This window comes from Chelonoidis abingdonii, chromosome 23 (assembly GCF_003597395.2).
Source record: "Chelonoidis abingdonii isolate Lonesome George chromosome 23, CheloAbing_2.0, whole genome shotgun sequence".
Classification (NCBI taxonomy): Eukaryota; Metazoa; Chordata; order Testudines; family Testudinidae; genus Chelonoidis; species Chelonoidis abingdonii.
The window spans coordinates 7,164,916-7,187,057 of NC_133791.1; the positions used below are offsets into that span (position 1 = coordinate 7,164,916).

The window sequence follows — 22,142 nt, forward strand, 5'->3', positions numbered from 1 at the left end:
CTGTGAGCCCAAAGCAGGAGAAAACGATTTGTCACTGATAGACGAGCTTAATCCCTCAACACTTGCACTGAATCCTGACATGTCTGGGGGCTTTAGTGTTTCTCTGGGGCTGACATCAGTGCTGCCCTTCTCAGCAGATTGAGCCAGATGTGCTCAGCTGTCTGCTGCAAGCCCTGCATTCCTTAGCAGCGCTCCTTCCTCGGGCAGGGCGCAGAGTTCCCAGCCCTGCAGTCCAGGGAAAGGGTGAGGACGGAGGTCTCTGTCGAAACTGACCCAAGCTTATCTGTCTGTCATTGTGAAATCCCATTTTAAAAATTTAGGGCGGTGCTGGGGAGGGAGGGAGGCCTCAGAAGTGGAAAGGCACAAGTCCTATCAGCAGGCTGGCCGGGACATAAAGACAACCTAGCATTCGCCCCAGCCACAATGTCCTGGATCTCTGTCATCTCTACAACATCAGCCGAGGAGTAAAAAGTCCTGAGATGTTACTGCCTCCTCCTAGAAGGTGCCACATTGCTTATTTCATCCTTTTGCAAACTCTCCCCCTGAAGGAGGCAAAGTCCTCCCAACACGGACAGCCCCTGCCCGTTCAGCAAAGCCCCTGGTTTCAAGTCATCTGTCTACAATCCAGCCTCAGTCACCAGCCAGTAACATAGGCTCAGTCCTGGGAAAATCTGACCTATGTGCATAGACTTCTCCCAGGACGCCCAGCGCAGACCCCTCTGTCCAATGCAGACCATGCATCAGGATGGGCGACCGCAGACTGCATCACTGCCGGTGAGGGATGGGGGGAAGGGAGCTGTGTTTTAAAGCTATAATGTCTCTATTGTGCTCAAGCAGCCTGGCCCATTGCCACTAGTAGCTCCCATTTTTCCTTTACATTTGCAAAAGGCATTTGCATGCCCTTAGACTCCCTAGCGAGTCCTTTGGCAAGGGCTGGTCTGGAGCGGCCTAGGGTTATTTATGATCCCTTCCAGCCATAAATGCTTTCATTGGCTGTTGTTAAAGGCTAGTGACATATGATTTCACTACAGGTGTGAAGGGACGACAGGGCCTTGGGTAAAGAAAAACAGATCTCTGAATTCCATGGTGCTCTGTGTCAGCCAACTTTAGCATGTGTCTGCGCAGCTAGTCAGGCCCCTGACCTGCTGAACTGCAGCAGGGACAATATATTTTTTAAATACACATGGACGCATGGATTTGTCTTCCGCCTTGCCTGTGGCTTTCAAATTAAAGCTCTTGGGGCCAATAGAGGCATTCGCTGGGCTGGGAGGCTGGAAAGACAGCAGCACTCTGAATAGCTGCCAGCCACTGACGAAGAAATGGATTCAAGCCACGCGAGATACTGAACACCTCAACGTCCATGAGTGGTTTGTGGCTCATTATAAACACAGAGCCATTAACAAAATTGAGATCAAAGTTCAGGAGACTTCAGAGCTTGGGTCTTGGGGCCGGTGCATCTCTATAGGTTTGTCGACACTGCAGTCTTGGGGTGTGGTTGCAGCATGTGTAGACAGGACTGCTCTGGCTTTACTCTGTCTAGCTTGGATAGCAGAGCAGTGAAAGCACGGGCTCCAGTGTGGGCTAGCTGCCCGAGTACGTACCCAGGTGCCTGGGTGGGCTTGTACAGCCTGCAGTGAAGCCCATGCTGGATGGAGCTAGCTGAGGTGTCCACCCTGTGGTTGTACTGCTGCCCTCCCCTATGAAAGCAGGCCAGGGGCTCCCTGGCCAAGCCCCTTGTGTCTCCATTTACACCTGTGCAAAATGAGGGTCAAATGCTACCATTGGTGTAAGCGAGAGGGAAATTGATTTGGTGGCGTTCTACAGCCATCTTGCTCAGGCATAAATAGCTGCATATGTTGCAAAGCCGGAGAGAATCAGCCGCAGGAAAGGGGCTGATTCTCCACTTGCTTATCCTGGTCTTACTTGGAGGTAACTTCATTGACTCCCGCACCGTCGCTCTCCACTTCTGCCCGTGAGCCCAGGCCTGGAACCCTATTCGACCTCCACCATTTTTATAGCGGGGCTGATGTTGCTTTGCCAATCAGCTCGGGCTGGAGCTCTGGCTCCGAAGACAACCCCTCTCCCTAGGCATCAGAGACCAGGCCGGAACGTCCACACTGCTATTTCTAGCACGCTAACCTGGGCCCTGTTGGTATGAATCTGTCGACTCTGGCTGTGAGCCTGGTTCCCAGCAGCTGTACAGATGTACTCTCCATGGCCTAAGTCCCCTGGCCTCTCAGTGGGCACTGCACTCCCAGTGTCCCTTGGGTGCTGGTTCTTAGTGAACAAGCAGGGTCTGGCCTTTTGCTTTGGCCTCAGAACGTTTGCTCTTCACAGCCTCTGTGGTTCTGCTGCAGCTGCTGTGGGATAGTGGCAGGGGACAGCCTGCTCCTGAGCGCCGATGCTGCACTAGAAATGGGGCAAGCTAATGCAGCTGCATCTATTTACTCCAGCAGAGCATTTGATGCACCAGGCACAGGGAGCAGCACTGGAGGGCTGGTTTGCCCCCTGTAGGGTGCACAGTGAGGCAGCACTGAAGGGGTTAACCAGTGGGCCTAACACTATGAGACATCATCATGCATTCAAGGGGCGCCTCTTCCCGACAGCCATCATTTCCCATTACCTCCACTCCCGCCTCCCGGCATGCAGCAGGCTGAGGTAATAGCTACTGCGTTGTCACAGCAGTTCTGAACTCTCCTACGCCCCACAGGAGATGCTCGCGGTTGTCTGCACGGATCAGTTTATGCTTGAGTGCGTCAGCCCCGCTCTCCTGGCCCTGCTTACGCTGGTCCCGGAGGAAAAGGAAGTCATTTTAACCCCTGAATCAATGGGCAGGACACATGCAATGTGGCCATCCCCTGGCCTTCGGAAAGCATGAGTCAGGCCCCCCAAAATCATGAGCTTGGCTCCACACTCACGAGAGATGACAATAATAAATGGATGGTGGGTGGGAGCATCTTCTTATTTGAATTCTAGGTGTTGAGCCTTTAGGGGTCACGTTCTCCAGTTTTTTCTCTGCAGCTGTGAGGTTTAGAAAGTTTCTTTTTCATTTAACCGAGAGTGGAGCTCAACAGGGAGTCACGTCTCCCTGGGGCCAGGATTTCAGCCCAAACTGAGGGACAGTGACAATAGCTTCCCAAGAGCTGGCACCGCTGCTTGTGTGGCAGAGAGAAGGCCTGAGCCAAACTGGGTAGAAGGCCAGGTTTGCTGAAATAGCTTGTGTTGGCACAATGCATCCAGCTACATTTAGGCTGGGAGGATTATCAAGGGAGTCGGGCAGCCAACTGCAGCTGAAGTCAATGAGAGCCGGGCCCTTTTGCAAATCTCGCCTTTCACCTTTAGTTCCCAGTGGATGTGGATTGTTACTCAGGTCCCAAGAAACCTGGGCCTTTGAACGTTGGAAAGAAGGAGGGGGAATCCTTTGCTGGACATGGACAATATTGTGACCTCTCCCCCAGCCAAACTTCTTAGTTATTTCATGCTCTGAGGTCACTGGGTTAGAGGGTGCTGCCACTCATTTCCCAACTGCAGATTTGTGCTTAGCCATGTCGCAGCCCTGCAGGTCGTCACACAATCCTGTCATCCAGCTGGAAGCAAACTCCTTCTCCAGACACACAGAGGAACAGTTATTAAGTGGCTTCTCCTAAGGGAGGTTTCTTGGAAGAAGAAGAAGAAGAAGAAGAATCCTGTGCATGTCTGGAGTGTCTATTCTGAAAGGACCTTGGAGCATTTGACATATATTCATTACAGCTCGCTATAGCCCCATGGATATAGGACTGTAGCAGGTCGTGGCAGGGCCCTCTGGGCTCCTGCCCCTGCTGTGCTGATAGAGTCAATCAGAGACTATGGGGTTCAGTAACTACTGGTGCTTTTTATTTACAGGTTGTGCTTCCACCACCTTCTCACCATACACAGCTTGAGTTCTAGTGTCTGCTCCCAGGAGGGAAGGTCTCGCACTCTGCTTCCTCTCCTCTCCTCCCCCTGGCTTCCTTCCCTGCAGCCTTTATCTTGCCCCCCGCTAATTGGGCGGGCTGCTGTCTCCTATTCACCAAGTAGGCACCTGTTTTCTCTAGCCAGCTCCAATTTGCTTCCCATAAAGCTTATGCTCAAATAAATTTGTGCCACAAGTACACCTGTTCTTTTTGCAGATACAGACTAACACGGCTGCTACCCTGAAACTTCCCATAACAGGGGCTGGTGTGACAGAGGGCTGAGTCAGCAGTTTTTGCCCAGCACATAGTCATAAGGACACTACTATGACCTGCATTTTAGATGGGGAAACTGAGGCACAGAGCGGGAGGAGATCTGTCCAAGGTCACAGAGCAAATCTAGGGTACAGGTAGGAAAGAATCCAGGAGTCCTGACTCCCTGTCCCCTAGTCTAACCAACCAGGCAACACGTTTCTCTTCTGTCCACCATCCTACTCACTATCTCAATTGCCTCATTCTCACGCACAGCAAAGAGCATATTTTAAGACTCTAACAATTCATACATACCTCTCGCAAAAAGATTTCACCACATAGCTGGGAAATTGGCCTGCAATATGCATTTCCTTTGGTCTACAGAAGATTGGCACCCACTCAATAGATCTAATCCGGTTTTAACGTCAATTCTACACAGCAGCAGCAGCCGCCACTTTTTTCGGGCACGTTGGGTACCATGGTTTCAGCGAGCAGCCTCTCGAGAGGCGTCGTTCCAGTTTAAGGATTTGGAACCAGTCCCAGTGAAGAATTATTTTGGGCTGTTGAGGGGAAAAGGTCTCTCGAAGAACACAGCGCGTTACATGTTGATCTTGAAGTATGCTCCTTTCAGCCTAGCAAAACCGTGCTGCAGCCTGAGGGGCAGGCCAACGCAGCAGCTCAGCCTTTGCAACTCATCATGTAGAATTTGGTTTAATTAGACTTACAACTCCACATGTGCTAAGATCTGGACTGACTCTTGTTTCTCGTGATTTGACAGCAGTATAACAGACAGTGGCATCAGGCCCAGGGTGGCTGTGCAGCGTTTCCCACATGCAATGATAAGTGCTGGAACTAGGGGTGCTGCCGCACCTCCCGGCTTGAAGTGGTTTCCATCACACACAGGGTTTACAGTTTGATTCATTGGCTCTCAGCACCTTCACTATACAAATTGTTCCAGCCCCCTTGCGTGAAATCAAGCCTTAGTAACATCAGTGCCAGAAACGACCTCCTAGCCCTCATTTCCTGGGGTTTTACAGCATCACGTTTCTCCTGAGTTAGGACCCAATTCTGGTCTCAGTTATACCCAGTGTAAATCTGGAGTAGTTCCTCCAATGTTAACCGCGGTCTGAGTCTGGCCCACTCCCGGGTGTCAAACAAGAGTAGAAGTTGCTCTTTAGTATTTACTGGGAACTCTTTTTTGGAAAATCTGGTTTTTCCTTGTCACCTTGTGCTGCTCTGTTGGGAAAGCACAGAGACAAACCGCTTGGAAAGGCCAAATGAAAATGAACCTTGTCAGGCTTTGATTTCCTGAGCAAGTCACTGTCACCAGAGAAACTGGAACTTCCCCCTGAACAATGAGGTCTCGCTGCGTTCAGGGTCATCCGCCTCATGGCACACTGAGAGGAAGCGTTATTGTAAATGATCTGGGTGCGTGAGATGAGCAATTGTTAGCGGGAGAGGGCCGTGTGTTTGTGTGAGATATGCCATTGTTTAGCTGGGAGGGAGAGATGTGCGTGTCTGTCTGTGCAGCTGTTACATTTGCAGACAGTGCACAGGGGGTGGCAGACAGATGTGGTTCTATGACATTCCCAATCAGCTCCAAACTTCCCCCTTGTTAGCTGGATCAGAATGAGGGTGCTAAAAATAGATCGTAGCTGTGACGGGAGGGGCTAGTTGCCCTGAGTACTTACCTAGCCAGGACGCTAGGCAAGGGGCAGCCAGCCCTTGCCACCATGGTGGCACTGTCCTTTGCAGCACGCTACCATGGGTAGCTCCTCAAGCTGCAACTTACACCTGCAGCACCACAGAGAGACACCCGGAGGTGCTCGCTCTGTGTGCGTGTGCATAGTTAATCGCTAAGGACAGACAGCGCTGAAACGTGGAGCAGAGTTTCTGGGGCTTGGAGAAGCAACCGAATGTGTTGCATCTTGCAGGGGGTTAGAGCAGCTAACCCTTGCGGTCCCTTCCAATCCCCTGGTTCTTTGACTCTATAGTCCCTCCAGGGGAAGGCAGCAGCCCACCGCCAGGGCTAGGCAGGGCTGGGACCTGCATGTAGTGTGGATAATGACAGGGCTGTTAATCTGCTCTATCCCGGCCTTAATCCAGCATAATTGTGTAAACAAAACCCACCTTTGAAATTCCCCCTGGAAGATTTGGAACCTTCAGCCAAATTCAATATTTATCCTGGAGATGGGAAAGCGCCTCGCTGGGACGGGGGAACAGAACGCACGGGGTAGAACCTCCCGACCAAGGGGCCGTTCCATCAGCCTTTGCTTTGTGCAAAACCAGCAAACAAACCACCAAACAACCCCAGGCAGCAATCTGCCCCCCCCCCCAGCGCCCTTGGGGCTAAGAGTCAAACACAGGACATTGCTGGCGACATCTGCGCCAAGAGCTTCTCTTTGATCCCAGCCCGGATCCTTTGTGGTTTTTATTCTGCTTTCTTCTCCGCTGTGACACGGCGTCTGGAGGGGCTCCAGTTTGGGCAACACCCCACAGAGTGACTCTGCTCTTCTAACCACGCTGGGTCTTGGTGTTTATTGTTCTGCTGTTTGTTTTCTAGCAAGGTGGGGGCAAGGAAATGAAGGGAGAGGGGCCAAGGGCCGGTCAAGCAGTGCAGGTGCCTAGAATGGAAATGCAGGCAGCCCCTAGCCCAGGAAATGGCTTGCAGTTCACTAGGCATTTTCCACAAGGAGATGCAGGGCGTGATCCGGCCAGGTGGCTGCAAGGTGCAGCAAGGTGAGGCGCAGCAGCAGAGAGCGGGCATCTGCCTCTCATGTCTGAGCCACACCATCCAACTTCCAGTCTGAGGAGTCTCAGTGTGGATCGGCTCCTTTCATACAGCCCCTGCTGCTGGTGCAAGAGCCTTCTCCTCTGCGCTTCTCGCACTCAGGAAGCGCCTTGCAGGGCCTCTTGGCCTCACACCAGCTGTAGTCCCAATGTCGCGCTGGCTTCCCCTCTCCTCTCCCTGGCCTGCACGTTGCTGCTTCTCGCTCCTGTGACTTGTGGCTGTTACTTTGACGCTCTGTAAAGCATCTTGAGATTGGGGGCTCCATTTTCATGCCTGAGCCCCTCCATAGGGTAGGTCCAGTGGCTAGGACACATGCTTGTGACTCAGCAGACCTGAGGTCTAGTCCCAACTCAGCCACATCCTCACCCGTGTGACCTTGAGCAAGTCACTGCATCTGCCCTGGGCTTCAGTCCCCTGCTAGGTAGCTGGGGATGACGCTTCCCTGCCCTAGGCACTCAGTTTGTGCAGTGACAGGGCCAGCTAAACAGCCAGCTCTATCCATCAAAGGGAGGCTATGGCAGGGGACCCTCCAGGACTTTTCCTACCAGGTGAACCTGTAAGGAGCCGAACTGGGCCGGTCTCAGCTGCAGGCAGCTCTTGGCCTAGTTCAGCTGCTGCAGTTTGATCACCAAGAGGAACAGGCACAAGTAAGCTCTAGGCTGTGAAATTTAATAGGCACTTAACTCCCTTAGGCTCCTTGGAAAAGCTCGGCTCTAAAAATGCCTTCTAGTTCTTCACTCCCCAAACCTTTACATTCAGGCCTGATGTTCGCTTGGGTTGTGTCTCATTCCGATCAGGAAGCCAGAGGCACTGCCCAGAGGGGGAAAGGTCCTGCTCATGAAGAAGCAGGCTGGAACAGCGCCAGCCTTGCCAGGTGAGCTATATTTTTAGACACTCGTATAACTCCTGCCCTGCTCAGCTGGGCTCCCGACCCACCACAGAAGTGAGGAAACGCAGACGAATATGCCGCTGAGCCCTCATTAAAAGTCCGTCGGGGAAACAGGAAGGAGAAACGGCCCATTCAACACGTGTTCCCACCGGGACAGGCTGTACGGCGGGAGGAGAATGGACAGCAGCTGAGCCGCACTGGCCGAGCCCAGCTCCCCATCCGTGGCCTAGAAGATGCAAGCGAGGGCTGGGATGACTCTGCCCCTGCACTCTGCCTGCCATCTCCCCCGTCTGGCACAGGGGGTCAGGGAGGGTTTCACCCTCCCCAGTGGCGCTTGGTGAGCTGGAAAGGCAGCCCAGTGTGGGAGTTGGGAACATGTCCCACTGGAAATGGCTCAGCAAAGAGCCAGCGTCTGAGAACCGGAGCGGGAGCAGGCTCCAGGATCGGGGTTCCCCTCTGAGAGACAAACCATCTGGGATGGTTGTGAGCTCACGAAGCTGGCAGTGCGCACTGAGCACCCAGTCAGATGTCCTGGGGCAACTACCTCGCGAAAGGGACGATCCTGGGGAACCTGGCAGGTGGCAGCCCGCGTCCCTGCTCTTTTCTCTGCTTTCACCTTTCTGGGTCCTCAGCCCTTTGAGCTTCCCCTGGAATGATGGGTGCGAACAGCCCCATAAGCACAAACTGACCCCATATCTGCTCCAAACATCACACCAAACTCACTGGAAAGTTGGCCTCAGACCCCCAATTGAAATTCAGCCCCTAGCCCCCTGCAAGCTCAGTCCAGCCTCCCAAACCTTGTGGCGAGCTTGACCTTGGCTTCAGCGGTTCGTTCATGTGCATGTGGCTCTGGCTGGGCATCCCGCCCCCGTGAGGCCCCCTCACCTCACACTGTGCCCCTGGAGTGACATGCTTGAGCGGGCACAAAACCCACAGACCAGGAACGAAGCACTCATTCAATTTTAATCCCAGCAAGGCACCGCCTGCCGGGTGCGAGTGGGAGGGAGCAAGGGAGAGGACTCCTCACCCTGGCACCAGGTTCTGTGTTATCCAGGAGTGGATTTACCATGGAACTGTGTGGTGGAACAGGGTCCCAACAACGGTGGGGGGGGGGGGTCGCAAAATCCAGGACAAATCTCATCTGACAATCTGCACTTGAGTCCTGGCCAGCAGCACAGCAAGGCTCAGGCCCAGAGCCTGCATCCCACACCCAAACTTCCTCCCAGAGCCTGTACCCCTCACCCCCTCCTTCACCCAAGCACCTGCCCCAGCCCAGAGCCTGCACCCCGCACCCAAACTTCCTCCCAGAGGCTGCACCACAACCCCCTGCCCCAATCAAGGTACCTCATTTTATTTTCATTTACTTCCCATTACTTATCACAAAGGAGGAGGAAGAAGAAAAAAAGAATGAAAAACGGAGGCGGGGGAGATAAAAGAGAATGTTCTTTTTCTTGGCTGGGTCCCCAGGAGTGTGGGGAGGTGAAAATGAAGCTGCTCACAGGGCCCGACTAACTTAGTGTTATCCAGCCAAGGTCACTGTGGCCTCGGTCAAAGCGTTGCTGTAGTTTATGATCTTTTTTCCCAGGCCGATTGGGGTCGGGATTGCTGTGCTCCTCGCCTGGCCTGGGGACTCATTGGTCCGTGACTCCGAGTCCTCTGCTCCTTTCGCTGGGCCACATGTCACAGTGGTGCAGGGAGAGGCAGCGGCTCGCAGTCCACGACTCTTTTGGGGTCGGCTCCAGGCCTGTCAAAGCCCCAGAGAGGGGCGGAGTGGAGAGTGTGAGCACAGCACTTGAAGGAGGATGCAGCTTCTGAGAGTGGGCTGGGGGGGAACCTGGGCAAAATATGGCTGCCAGGGACAGGCTGCTGCTGCTGCTGCTAAAGTGAAACATGTCCCCAGGCTAATCAACACGGCAGGGCTCCCCTACCACTCTCTGGGGACCCGAGCCCAGCTGCGACGCTCAGACCAGTGGGGTGAGAGTGCAGATGGAAAATAGAATCTATGGGGGAGGTTAGTGCTGGAAAAATAGTTGAGGAATCCCCTTGAGAGCACCTTAGTCTCCTTTTCTGAATGCAGGGCCTGCCCTGGACTGTCCGATCAATGTTCTGTCTCAATCCCCTGCTGCAGCAGGAGACTGTGGGAACCTGGATTGAATCTGCTGTGGTATCTAAACCAATTATGTTGTTTTTCTTAATCCCAGCAGGCACGGTGTGCAGGCAGAACATGAGCAGAGATTGGCGTGGACCAGAACGCTAGAGCCAAACCCACCTCCCTCCCTCTCTCTCAGAACATTTGGATCTGGGTCTCGGTGTTTCAAACCTATCCCAGCTAGTGGCTGTTAAGTTCATCACACTTTGATTGTGTGGTTCCTGGTGCTGCTGGGAGCTCAGCCGAACTGGCACAGTGCGTGAAACTTTATAGCTAAGGAGACAGCCAAGCTTTCAGAGCTAGAACCATGAAGAAGGCCAAGCCTCGTGAGTCATGTTATCCTAGGCGCACAGAATTAGCGCATAGTATTTCCCATCTAACAGTGTGATCCTGTTGACTATGCGGAAGGAAGTGGGTTCCGGCTCAGGACTGGCCATTAGGAGATGTGAAGGCCATTTGCAGCTCTGTTGCAGGCTCAGTGATCTTTGGCAAGTCATAGCATAGCTACTAAAGTCTCTACCTGTAAAATGGGAGTCATCCATACCGCTTCCCCACCAGCCAGGAGAAATTAGCTGTTGTGCAATGCATTGTGATGGGTAGTATCGCTCTCTAGTGCTTGGCCCCAGAGTTAACAAGAACCTGCTGTTTACTAACAGCTAATGGAGTTATCCCTTTAGCCCATTGGTACTTGCCCTTTTGGTGCTGTAGGTCACTGGTTTGATACCCCCCTATGGTGGTTGTGTGGCTGTGGCTGTTAAACTAGTTAGAGCTAGAGAAAGAGCAAAGTGTTATTATTAAAGCATGGCTCCGTCTGTAGATAAGAACAAGTTGCGCAACTCAGAGCTGGATGTGGATCCAAAATCCTTAAGTTTGGGTGGGGGTGGGGCGCAAAGTTATTCTTCCCAAGATGGGTAGAAATTAGGCTGAGGAGGATGTTGCAGGGGAAGGGAGAAGTTGAGAATTTCAGGATCACGTCTAGGAAATCCTGTTACAAAACCAAATTCCTGGAAGGTATGAGGGAGCCAGCAGGTTCTGCCAGGAAGTGTTATCGCGGATGGCTCTCATTCTCTCAGTCCAGCTCCCGCCAGCTTCGTTCTCCCCCCACACTGTGGTAAGGAAATAGTTGCAATTCCTCTGGTACAGAGAGTAAGAATAGGCTTGCTGCATAAGAAGAAAAGCAGAACAATTCCTGTCTCTTTGGAAAAGAAGGAACTTTTGTTCTGCAGCTTGGTGTTGTAATGTTTGGCCTGAAATGAAAAGAATGACAGCACCAGCAACAAAGAACCCCCCCCACGCACCCAAACAAGTGACTCAAGCAGGGAGAAAACGGCTGGCAGAACCCCCGGATACACGTGCTCCTTCTGCGGAGATCCAGCAAGCTAAAAGGGGTTCGCATCCCGTAGTTAAAGAAACAGGGTGCAAAGCATCTTTGAGAAATGCTGCCTGCCCCAGGAGGGAAGTGAAGTCAGGTCACCTACTTGCGGGCTCTTTATTTGCTGTAAATATTTATCAAACCCAAAGTCTATCAGCAAAGTTCCATGTTTTCCCAGAACCGGTTGGGACTGATGTGCATCATGGCTCAGCTACCGGGAAGGCAGCCATTCCTCCTGCCAGCAGGTGGAGGAAAGGATGGTCACGAGCCAGATCATAATACGCAGGGGAAGATTTGGCCCTGTGCAGGCACCAGAGAAAGGATGGAGGAGAGGCTCTTTATGCCTTAGTCAGGAACTACCAGCGCTGATGTGTCCCCAGCTCAGGCTAAGGCAACCCGGAGCACTGCCCTAATTTGTGACCCTGTTTTGGTGACTTCTGATGGGGCTCTACCTGGGTGCAGAACTGCTCAGAGCATAGGTCTGCCCTAGCCACACCCCCTCAAACACCAGCTCTGACCTCTCCTTCCCCCCCAGCCTGCCTTGTGCTCCTCTCCGTGCCCAAGGCTGCTCCAGATGGCACCAATCCTAACCCCACTGTAGGCGCTCCCACACCAGGGCCCGGTGGCTGCCCTCTGGCCTAACTGCTGCAAAGGGCCCAGAGCACAATGACGAACTGAGCCCACGGGCTGGGATTTTCCAAAGTGCTCAGCATCAGCCCAGAGGCATCAATGAGGGGGGTTACAATTGATGTCAATGGGAGCAGATCACGGTCAGCTTTGGAAAGCCCAGCTCCTGCTGACAGAGCTCTTTGTAAGATCCGTCATAGAGCTGGTTGGGACTTTTACAACAAATAGGGGTGAGGGTTTTTTGGTCAAAAGAGTGTGGATTTGTCACTTCCCAGTGGCCCTGGTTTTGCCCAATGGCCCAGTTCAAAAAAGCGCAGAGAAAAAAGAAAGTTTTGAAGTTGTCGAGCTGTTTCATTTCCAAATTTCTCAATTATAAAAAAAAGGCCCTGGTTTTCCAGCTCCACATGACTCTTCATTTAGAAAGTTCAGCGAATTACAGTAAAAAAGGAAAAAGGTCAAAATCAAGAGGGAATGTTTCGATAGATTGCAAGTGACAATAGATAAATAACATAGCAGGTTGCCAGGTTGCAGAGCGATTCAGCTTTTCATGCCATTCGAGGTGGGAAAAATGTCACGGTTGTAAGTATTCACAGGACGAGAACCGCCTGCCCTTCACCCCTAGCATTGCTCAGTCACTCTCACACTCCCTTGGGAAGCAGGTAGGTATTTACCCCCCTGTAGTCCTTGGCTATCCTCCCTCTGGACTGGGATGGAAGAGGCTCCAACAGTGTCTGCCTCCCCTCACGCCAGGCCTGAATTCAGACCGCGGCGTATACATAGCAGTGTGCTGACCTGGGTATAAATACCAGAGCAACTGCTCTGTACCAATCAGCGGGGAGTGGTGTGGAGAGAGGGGAAAGCGTGATGCTCTCCCTGGCTCTGGCGGGATTGCTGGGCAGTGAAACGTACTCCGACAGGTTCCCGTCGTAGCAAAGCATTGGGGTCACGCTGGAAACAATCAGGAGCTAATCATTCCTTCTTCAGACCTGCTGGGGGTCACCAGGATTCATCAGCCTTTGCAGGGGCCCTGCATCCAGCTTGAGGGGGAATCTGTAACTGTTTTTTCATGTGCAGGGCAGGCCTACCCAACAGGCCGGCTCAGGATCGGGGCTTCATTGCCCTGGGCACCGTGCAAACATAGAGGGCGACACGGTCCCTGCCCCAGGGAATTTATCATGAGAGGCCTCAGAGGTGCAAACAGTTCCATGCAGGCTGCTCACCTTCAGGCATGGGAGGAGTCACAGTGAAGTCAAGGGGAAAACTCACATGCTTATTTGTGCTTGTCTGACTTGTCTTCCAACACACTGCTCCTGGCCGCGCTCAGGCGTGTATGTAAGCGTTTGCAGGCCTAGGGAGCTGGAGCCAAGACAGACAGGAGCCCAGTCAAAGCTCTGAGGCAATAGCAAATTCCTGGCTTGCCTGTTTTTAACCCCCACCCTAACTCGAATGTGAGTTTGTTTTTAAGCCGTGTCTGTTTCAGTTAGTTTGTTCTAACTCCTGCCCATTGAGCTCTCTTGTCTAGCTGCAAACCCTGCCTACTGGGCGGAGGGGCGGCTAGGGGCAGTTTAGGGGTTTGTACAAACCCTTCTAAAACAAGACAGCTGAACTCCTCCTGGCTCCACCCCTCCCACCCTGAGATTCCCCGCAGCTACTTCGTGCAGGGAGAGTCCAGCTGTTCCAAAATCATCTTCGGGGCAACCTCTGTCGCCTTTCAAAACACTCCCCGGTTTAGTGCAATGACTAGAGGGGGCTGATCCTGCTGAAGACCCAGGGAGCAGGCGGGCTCTGTCTCTCCTAAGGGCATGTTATCCTGCCCCTTGCAGGAGTCAGCACAAGGACACGAAAGGGCATGAGAACGGAGTGCTCCACTGAGGTGCCGTCCCCATGGAGGGCAGTATCAGCTGCAGCTGCACAGCTCAAGGCCACTAACTGCCCTTTGCAAGACAGACTGGGAACAAAAGGGGCTGCTCGGTGTCCCCCGGGAAAGCCATAAAAAGAGACAATCCTCTCTTACTGCATGTTAGCAAAGGGAGCAGACGGAGCAGACAAAGGTGCAGTGCCCTGGGGGCTCTGTGCAGACAGATGTTTCTCTCTGGAATGCTCTTGACATTGGCTCTGATGGGAAAGGCCTCCGGAAGTGGCGCATGTACAGAGCGATTCTCTTCTCGCTTAGGCCCTAAGCCTGCGTTAGTGACAAAAGCAATTGCAAAGCTCCCGCCAGCATCACAGATCCAGGGTGAGGGGGTGACTCAGTGGATGCTCATGGAGCTACGCTAGTGTAACGGAGAGAAACTCAACTCTTCATCTGCAGAGCCATCTCAGGAGCACAGAATGCAGCTCACTGCACGTGTAACATATCAGAAGTGAAGGCAGACCCGCCTCCCAGTGAAATTACTGTTTATGTCAGGATCTAGGCTGGGCTGAGATATTTTTAACACAAGCAGCAAAGACTAGATGAGTTGAGTTTATTGGCTCATCTCCAGGGTGTCAGGGTCCCTGTATCCAGGACCAGGGGGGTAACGAGGCAGCTGGGTACCTGTATCCAGGACCAGGGGGTAACGAGGCAGCTGGGTCCCTGTATCCAGGACCAGGGGGGTAACGAGGCAGCTGCTTTGCACCTGGAGAAGAAAGTTTATTGGCAATTAGCAGTTAGGATGACCAGATGTCCTAATTTTATAGGGACAGTCCCGATTTTGGGGTCTTTTTCTTATATAGGCTCCTATTACCCCCCACCCCCATCCCAGTTTTTCTCACTTGTTGTCTGGTCATCCTATTCACAGTGCTGGAGATGGAGGTGTCCATGCCTCCTGGGCCGAAGGGAATCCTAGCATGGGCTCTGCCATGACCCAGCACTTCTCTCTGCCGCCCTGGGACCTACAGCATTAACTCTTTCAGTGCCTGCCAGCATGGGCTCACATCAAGAAGTCCAAGCCTGTGTCTGGATTACAAACGGCCCGACCTCTGTGGGGGGTTGGGGGAGGGGGGTTGGTTCAGCACCCGATAAAGAGAGGAGGCCAATGGAGAAATTTGGAGCTGGCTCTGAGTTTGGCTTCCAACTACCCCACAATGTTGTGGGGTAGCTGGATTCGGGGGTGGGGGGCTGAGAAGGGGCAATTTGGGTCATTCTCTAATGTAACCCCCAAACTTTCTTTTTTTCCACAAAACACTGTTTGTGCCTTGGACTGATGAAGCTAATGACCTGACACACCCTGGGTTACTGCATGGGGGTCTGCTGCCGTAAAAGGCACTAATTAATACCGGGGCCGGGGAATCAGACTCTACCTTTGCTGCCAGGCCACAGGGTATGTTCTTCCCCTCCTGCAGCTCAGAGCAACTGTCAGATCAGAAGGGGACTCAGCGCATTCAGTCAGATGAGACCAGACTGCTTCGCTGGTGTCGATTTGATGACTTGTCTCTCACCCCCTGAAAAGCACAGAGAAGCCCTGACAAAAATCTTCCCCATAATAACAGAGGGAGGTAATTGCTGTGAAACACCCACTGACTGTTAATTACAGGGGCCACCCCTGGCTAATTGCTCTGTAGTTCTGGGGAATATTAACTATATTCCATCAACGGTGATGGTGCAGCATTAATAGTGACAGGTTGCACTTTTCAGCTTCAAGTCCCTGGCAGAAATGAGTTCACGAGTCCCCCAACGTGTGTGAGCTGCGAAGCACAATGCGGTAAGAGGGGAGGAAGGCAACGCTGACATTTGGGGGTGTTAGCAAGACCCCGCAGCATTCGACCTGCATCCCCTAGTGTCATCAGAACTGCTCAGTGTTGCAAGGGAGCACCCACAATGCACCTGGCTAGGTGTATGGAAAAATTCCTGGAAGTGCTGCAGGAAGGTTCCAGCATTGAGGCACAGGCGATATCTTACCGGCGGACAATAAAAGACCCATGGCACAGCCACGGCTGGCTCAGGTCAGATGTCTTGGGCTTGCAGGGCTTCGGCTGTGGGGCTATAAAATGGTTGTGTAGACTTGGGTGCTGGGACCCTCCCCCCTCACTGGGTCTCACCGCCCAGGTTCCAGCTCACACCCGAACGCCTACACACCAATTTTACAGCCCTGTGAGCCTAAGTCAGCTAACTCGATCCAGCCTGGGCCTTGTTTGGCAGTATAGACACACCCTTACCGGTCCCACACTTACCCACAGCACCATCCTTCCTGCAGTAAGTCACTGGATGGAGGATCTGGGTTCCATTCCCAGCTCTCCCCTCAGCTTCATTCTGAGCTGGGGCAAGTAATATCATTGCTTCATGCCTCAGTTTCCCTGTCTAAATTGGGGATACAAGCACTTTGTCTTGTCTAGTGCTGCTAAGTTCTTTGAGGCAAGGGCAATCTCTCTCTCTACACATGAGCAGCACCCAGGAGGACTTGATCGCAGGTGGACCTCTAGCTGGTGCTGCAGGACATACAATAATTACAACGACAGCTTACCCCCACACGCAAAGGCTGGGGAAGGGGGAGTCCCACCTATCTATTTCTAGGGATAAAGGCTGGAGGCATGAGCTGTGATGAAATTGCCTGGGTGGGGTTTGATAAATGGGGCCCTGGGAGCTGCTTTTCGCAGAGTTATGGACTAAGAGGTTCTGTGACCAACATCCTGGATTCATGCCACAATGAAATTGCACAGTATTAAGTGAATGTTGGTTGAGAAGAGACATAATGTAAACTTCAGGGGGGAGGCGCACAAGCGGTACGTGACCTCGTGACAAGAAGAACTTGATAATGGCACAAAAAACACCTGCCAAAGAAAACTGGAGACATTTATGGGCGGCTAACTCCCCCCATCCCCGTTCTTTTCCCCACCCCACCAGCTGGCTCCCTCTTTAACCTCCAGTCCCAGCGGTCCCCACTCTGTCCTGACACTGAGCGTTGGCCACACTCCATTAGAAGTGTGAGAGAAACTCCTCCGTATACCCCTGCCCCTGCCAGGCTTGTCTGCTCCTACAGCCCCCAAGAGGGGGGATGTTTAGCCACTGGAAGTTCTCTGGGGAAGGGACCATCTTTTTGGGTTGTATTTGTGCTGGGCCTGGCCCAATGGGGCCCAGTTGTGTGCTGGGCACGTCTAGGCCCTCCAAGTCAAAAATAATGAGCTATCAGAGACGCAGGTGAGGTTGGGTTGGTTTCCCCACTGCTTCACGCCCAGAGTCCTTCTACTTGTGTCTTATTTTTTTCTGTTCAGTGAAACTGTGAGAAACTTTTTAAAAATTCAGGTTTGCAGCAGGTGCTGAGCCGCTGGCAGTGCCTGCCCCATGACAAGGCGGCGATCGCACCTCCTGCTCCTCTCGTCCATCATGAGTAGGAAGTTTGACAGGCGCTGTTTAGCAGATCTCTCCCACGTAGGGGCTCTTGCTGCCTCCGCTCTATCCTCTGCATTCAGGCACCTGTCAAGGAGACTCTGCGTGTGGCGTGTTACTGCCAGGCCAGGCAGGATGCTTGGAATGGGAACAATTAGAGCCTCTTCTCTTTGCAGCAGCTGACCTGTGTGATTGGCAGGGCTTCTCAAGGGAGCCAGCAGATTATGCCCCAAGGAGTTCGCCAAAACTATGGATGGAGTGGGGTGGGTGCAGGCCAAGGGGAACTTCACTCCTTGCCCAAAATTCCCCAAGCACTTGTCCAGTTTTGGCCAAGATGTAAACTCGACATTGTCCTTGCTGTATAGTTTTAAAGCTTTTCATTCCAGATCAGATCCTGGAGTTTAGCAAGATGACAGTAATAACGATCTGTGCCTTGGGATGGTGTAGAGTACAGTCGCAATGGTGTCTCCGTAACGGTGTACTGTACAGTCGCAATGGTGTCTCTGTAATGGTGTACGGTACAGTCGCAATAGTGTGTTTCTTGTAACAGTGTAAGGTCCAGTCACAAATGGTGTTCGTCTCACAATGGTGTACAGTACAATTGCAATGGTGTGTCTCTTATAACAGTATAAGGTTCAGTGTGCTTATCTACCAGAGAAGTTTGCAGGACCCGTTCTCCAGCTACATTTAATGGGAGCTAGATACAGCGTGGGAGAACAGTAGACCACAGGCAAGGAGGCAGCCATGTATGTACATGTTCTCTTTGGGAGGGGGTTAATCCTGGATCTGTCACACTGTGCCCTGCACTCTGGGGGGATTTACAGCTGAGGTTTATGGACCAATCAGTGCCTCACACTTGGAGATCCCTTTGCCCTTTCCCAAAGGGAACAACCTAAGGACTGTTGCCCAACACCCTAGCTGTCCTGAGTGACATGCATTCTGCATGTGTGGGTTGGCGTGTGCATTCCTGTTAACCAGAGCCAAATTCCACCGAAGAGACTCTGGTCTCTCACCAGGTGGGACGGGAAGGAGGCGGGAGCCGGCGCAGAGATCATTCGCAAGGCATTTACTCTGTCTGCCTGTGGAACACTGGGCCTGATCCTCCTCACGCCTAGCTGAGTGTGCACCACGAGGTGTAACTCCAAGGAAATCAACGAGAGCGGCTACCAGTCTAGACGTGGTGAAGTGAGAGGAGAATCAAGCCCCGTGTCTCATAGACCGGCCGCTGAGAGGGTAAGAATGTAAATGTGAGGAACCGCTTACAACCTCCAGTGATGTATTTAGTGACTGGAAGAGGGAATTTGCTGTAACACATCCACTCCAAATGCACTGGCTTGAAGTCAGGGGCTGCCTTGCTGGCCACTTCGACAGCCTTCCGCTTTCCCCAGCTCTGTTATTTATGGCTTAGGGAGCAGGGCTGGCCTAACGAGCTCCACAAGGGCTGTAAACATTTGCTGGGGCATGGGCAGGTGCTATTTCTAAGTGGCAGGGAGGCGCTTAGCAAGTCACCCCCGGCATTCGGCAGATGCTTTCCCGCTCTCATTGCCAGATGGAACAGATCCATTCTGGAGCCAACCACTGCAATGAAAGAATCTCCTCATGGGGTATCCGATTATTCTGATTCAGTTAAATCAGCCTGAGGCTCAGCCAGGCAATAACTTATTTACTCTTATGAGACACTAGCGGCCATTCATCCAAGGGCTTGGGCTCCGCCAGCTTTCATAAGGGTCTGTATTTGTGATACATATTTCTAGCTTGAAGAACTGAGGGGGGTGAAGGTCAGGGGAGCTGCATTTGCCAGAGATGAGACCATCACACTAAAAACTACAGGTGTGCACGGAGCTGTACAGACATAAAGAGGCAAGGTCTGTTCTGTGTCTGTGAGATGGGCTCATGGGTGGGGAAGGAGCATGACGTTGGCATGGGGGTGATGCCAGGAGAGGAAGGTGTGTCAGGAAGGGGAGTAGCACCGGGGAGGGGTAGCAGGAAGATGGGACCTAGACTCAGGGCTGGAGGAGCTCAGAATTTTTGCTTGGGGAGGATGGGGCTTCAGACCCTGTCCACTCTTAGCCCACCCACACAACTGATGTGTGTCGGGCTGAGGCAGACTATTTACTCCCTTGCTGGCAGTGGGCTTCTGCGGATCCTGGGAGCAAAGTGGATTTGATTATGAAATTCCAGGACTGCCCTGGGATCTCAGTGTCCTCACCCTCCATTTCCACCTCCGCTCCAGCTTGCCTCCCTGCTTTCTTCTCTGTCATCCCGTTCTCCCACTCTCTCACCCCACCAGCTCTTTTTGCACTTCTGACCTTTGTCCCTTGGGCGTCCATGTTGGCTCACAGCTGGGAGACCTTCCCTCACACCTGCAACCATCTAGCACCCTGCATCCCTTGCCCTGACCCAGATGAGTCATCTGCAAACTTCGGGAGTTGTAAACACAGAGCCTAGTGGTATCGCATACTGCAGTCCTGCCTCCTCCCTGTTTACTGGCAGCAATCGCAAGTCTAGCCTAGCTGGGAAATAAACAGCCTTATCTCCCCAAATTAGCTCTCACAAGCTGAGCCTTCATGCCAAAGGCAGACTGCAAGCGCTGGAGGGGCAGATTGCAGCGCAGCGGCATGTAGGAGCTGGAGAAAGAATCCAGGCTCCTTTCCACAAACAAGTCTTGGGTGTCTGTGATTTCTCTTGAAAATGGGGTTCCCCTTCCTCACTTCTTTTCCCCCGTGGCATCTGTAACTGGTGATGGGGGAACTTCTACATGTTTGGGGCTCAGGTTCCCCCCCCCACAAAAGCCAATGGCTGTTTCTGAGAGTCGTCTGAACTTCCTGAAGCCCCTGAACTCAGGTATTCATGAGCACGTGGGGCTCTTTGGGTTTCCTGCTGTTTCCTTTCAAGCTGGAAGCTGCAGACAAACATCCTGCTTTGGGATATTTTGACATCTCCATTTCTGGTTCCAGTTGGAATGCAGATGAGCGGAAGCATCCGCAGGAATGGGAATGGGGAGGAGAGGTCAGTCAGTCCAACTCTTTGGGCCTGCCAAAGGGTTTGGTTCAAGTTATGGGCAAACGTTTCACCTGAGTGGTAGGGTATCTCCCCTGGCAGTAAGGTGCACTCTGCAGCCATGACGGATGGGTAGTTAGCCTCTCCTTGTTGCAAGTACTAGAGGCCGAACACAGTTCCACTGATCAATGGGGATTGTTTGTTTCTGAGAACCATGTTATTAGCCTGTGTTAAGGCCATTCCCACTAGCTTGGTATGGTTTGATAGTATTCCTGGAGCATCCTCGTCTCCACAGCTCAGCCCATACAAGCTACCTGATAGAACCATGCAAGCAGGTTGCTGTTATCCATGTTATAGTTGAAAACCTGCTAAGTCCCTGTTTAGCTTCAGGGTTTCGCTGATGGTAGTTTTAGAGGGGCTGATCCTAGTCCTCTGATTTCTTGTTTCCTTATAATCCTTCTAGGGTAGCAACTCAGGGACCCTGTGCATCTTAACTACTTCAGTGCTGGCACGAAGGGTAAAATGCCTCTGTGGTGCTACCTCCTATAGCTTGTGTGCCCTCCCTGAAGTGCCACTGTTTAGGGGTAATTACTTAAAACATCATCACTATATTTCATTGCAGCAGCCGGCAGCAGGGTAAGTGTAGAATAATAATGACGACAGATATTTAGCTCTGTAGCCATGTGCATTTCAGGCCCAGCTCAGCTGAGGCCAGCTATGACAGTGAACGGGCTGCAGGCTGGAATTCATCCCAGTGCTGGAAATAACAAAGGAGAGAAAGGAGTGTGTCGTCGCCTTGTCTTCACGGTGCCACCATCTTGGATTTTATGCCAAGATGGCGACAGTTGTGTCTAGAACTAATTATTACTCAATAGCCAGAAGAACAACATTCAGAATTTCTTAGAACACAACGTTTCAGAGGTGGAAAATAACCTCAAGGTTCTATGATAGTGAGGGCCTCGAGCCAGCTTGGTTGATGGTAAAAGGTCAGCCAGCATGGACTAGTGTTTGCAAATGGCATGAGAGCATGAAAACAGTGGGATTTGGTGGCAGAAGAGGCCCTGTCATGTTTTGAAGTCTGGATCCAAATAAAGGTCAGGTCACAAGTGAAATGAACTTAGTGCCCTTGACCTTCTCCTTCGAGGCTTCTTGTGCACATTGCAGAGACATTCCCTCTGGTTCTCCACCGTTTGCCGTCTCTGCTCAGGAAAGTCTCAGTGCTGCACTAGCAGAAGGAGGTGTGGCATTAAGGTGAACTGGGAGGCCCTCAGTTGAAAGCCAGCCCAGTGACTGCCTGCCTTATGCTGAGCCCAACTCCTGAGCCCACAGCAAGTAAATGATTCTTCTTCATTCCATCCATTGTCCGGTCCTATCTGCAGCATGAAAGCTCAACAGATGTTGATCGGAGTCATTCCTGCAGTGCTAACGACATTCCCTGGTGGTCAAATAGGAGAATGTTAAAAGAAATTAGCCCTGAGCACTGTGCAAAGACAAGAGACGCTTTTCTCATGCGCTATAGTCTGCATTCCAGAGCAGCTGCTCCTCACAACAGATGCATCACCCCAACCTCAAGGCTGCTGGATATGCAAGACATCAAACACGTCTCCATTCTATGCATCCGAAGAAGTGAGCTGTAGCTCACGAAAGCTCAAGCTGAAATAAATTTGTTAGTCTCTAAGGTGCCACAAGTACTCCTGTTCTTTTTGTCTGGAGGTTTATTATTCTTCCAAATGGCTGCCATGAATTTCGTTGTCACAAGAAACTTCATGACATCATTCTTGGAGTTCTTCCTGCTGCCTAGAGGAAAAACACATTCCTCACCTCCGTA

The 22,142-nt window shown here is 52.2% G+C and overlaps 1 long non-coding RNA gene across 1 annotated transcript; it reads right to left on the minus strand.

Annotated features, from left to right (window-relative positions):
* Positions 1-11,880: 11,880 nt before the first annotated feature.
* On the minus strand, positions 11,881-19,757 carry LOC116824616 (uncharacterized). Its single transcript, XR_004373661.2, has 3 exons — positions 19,624-19,757; positions 15,292-15,432; positions 11,881-14,627 (listed from the first exon to the last, which is right to left on the minus strand). It is a non-coding gene; the product is annotated as an uncharacterized LOC116824616 (long non-coding RNA).
* Positions 19,758-22,142: the final 2,385 nt, after the last annotated feature.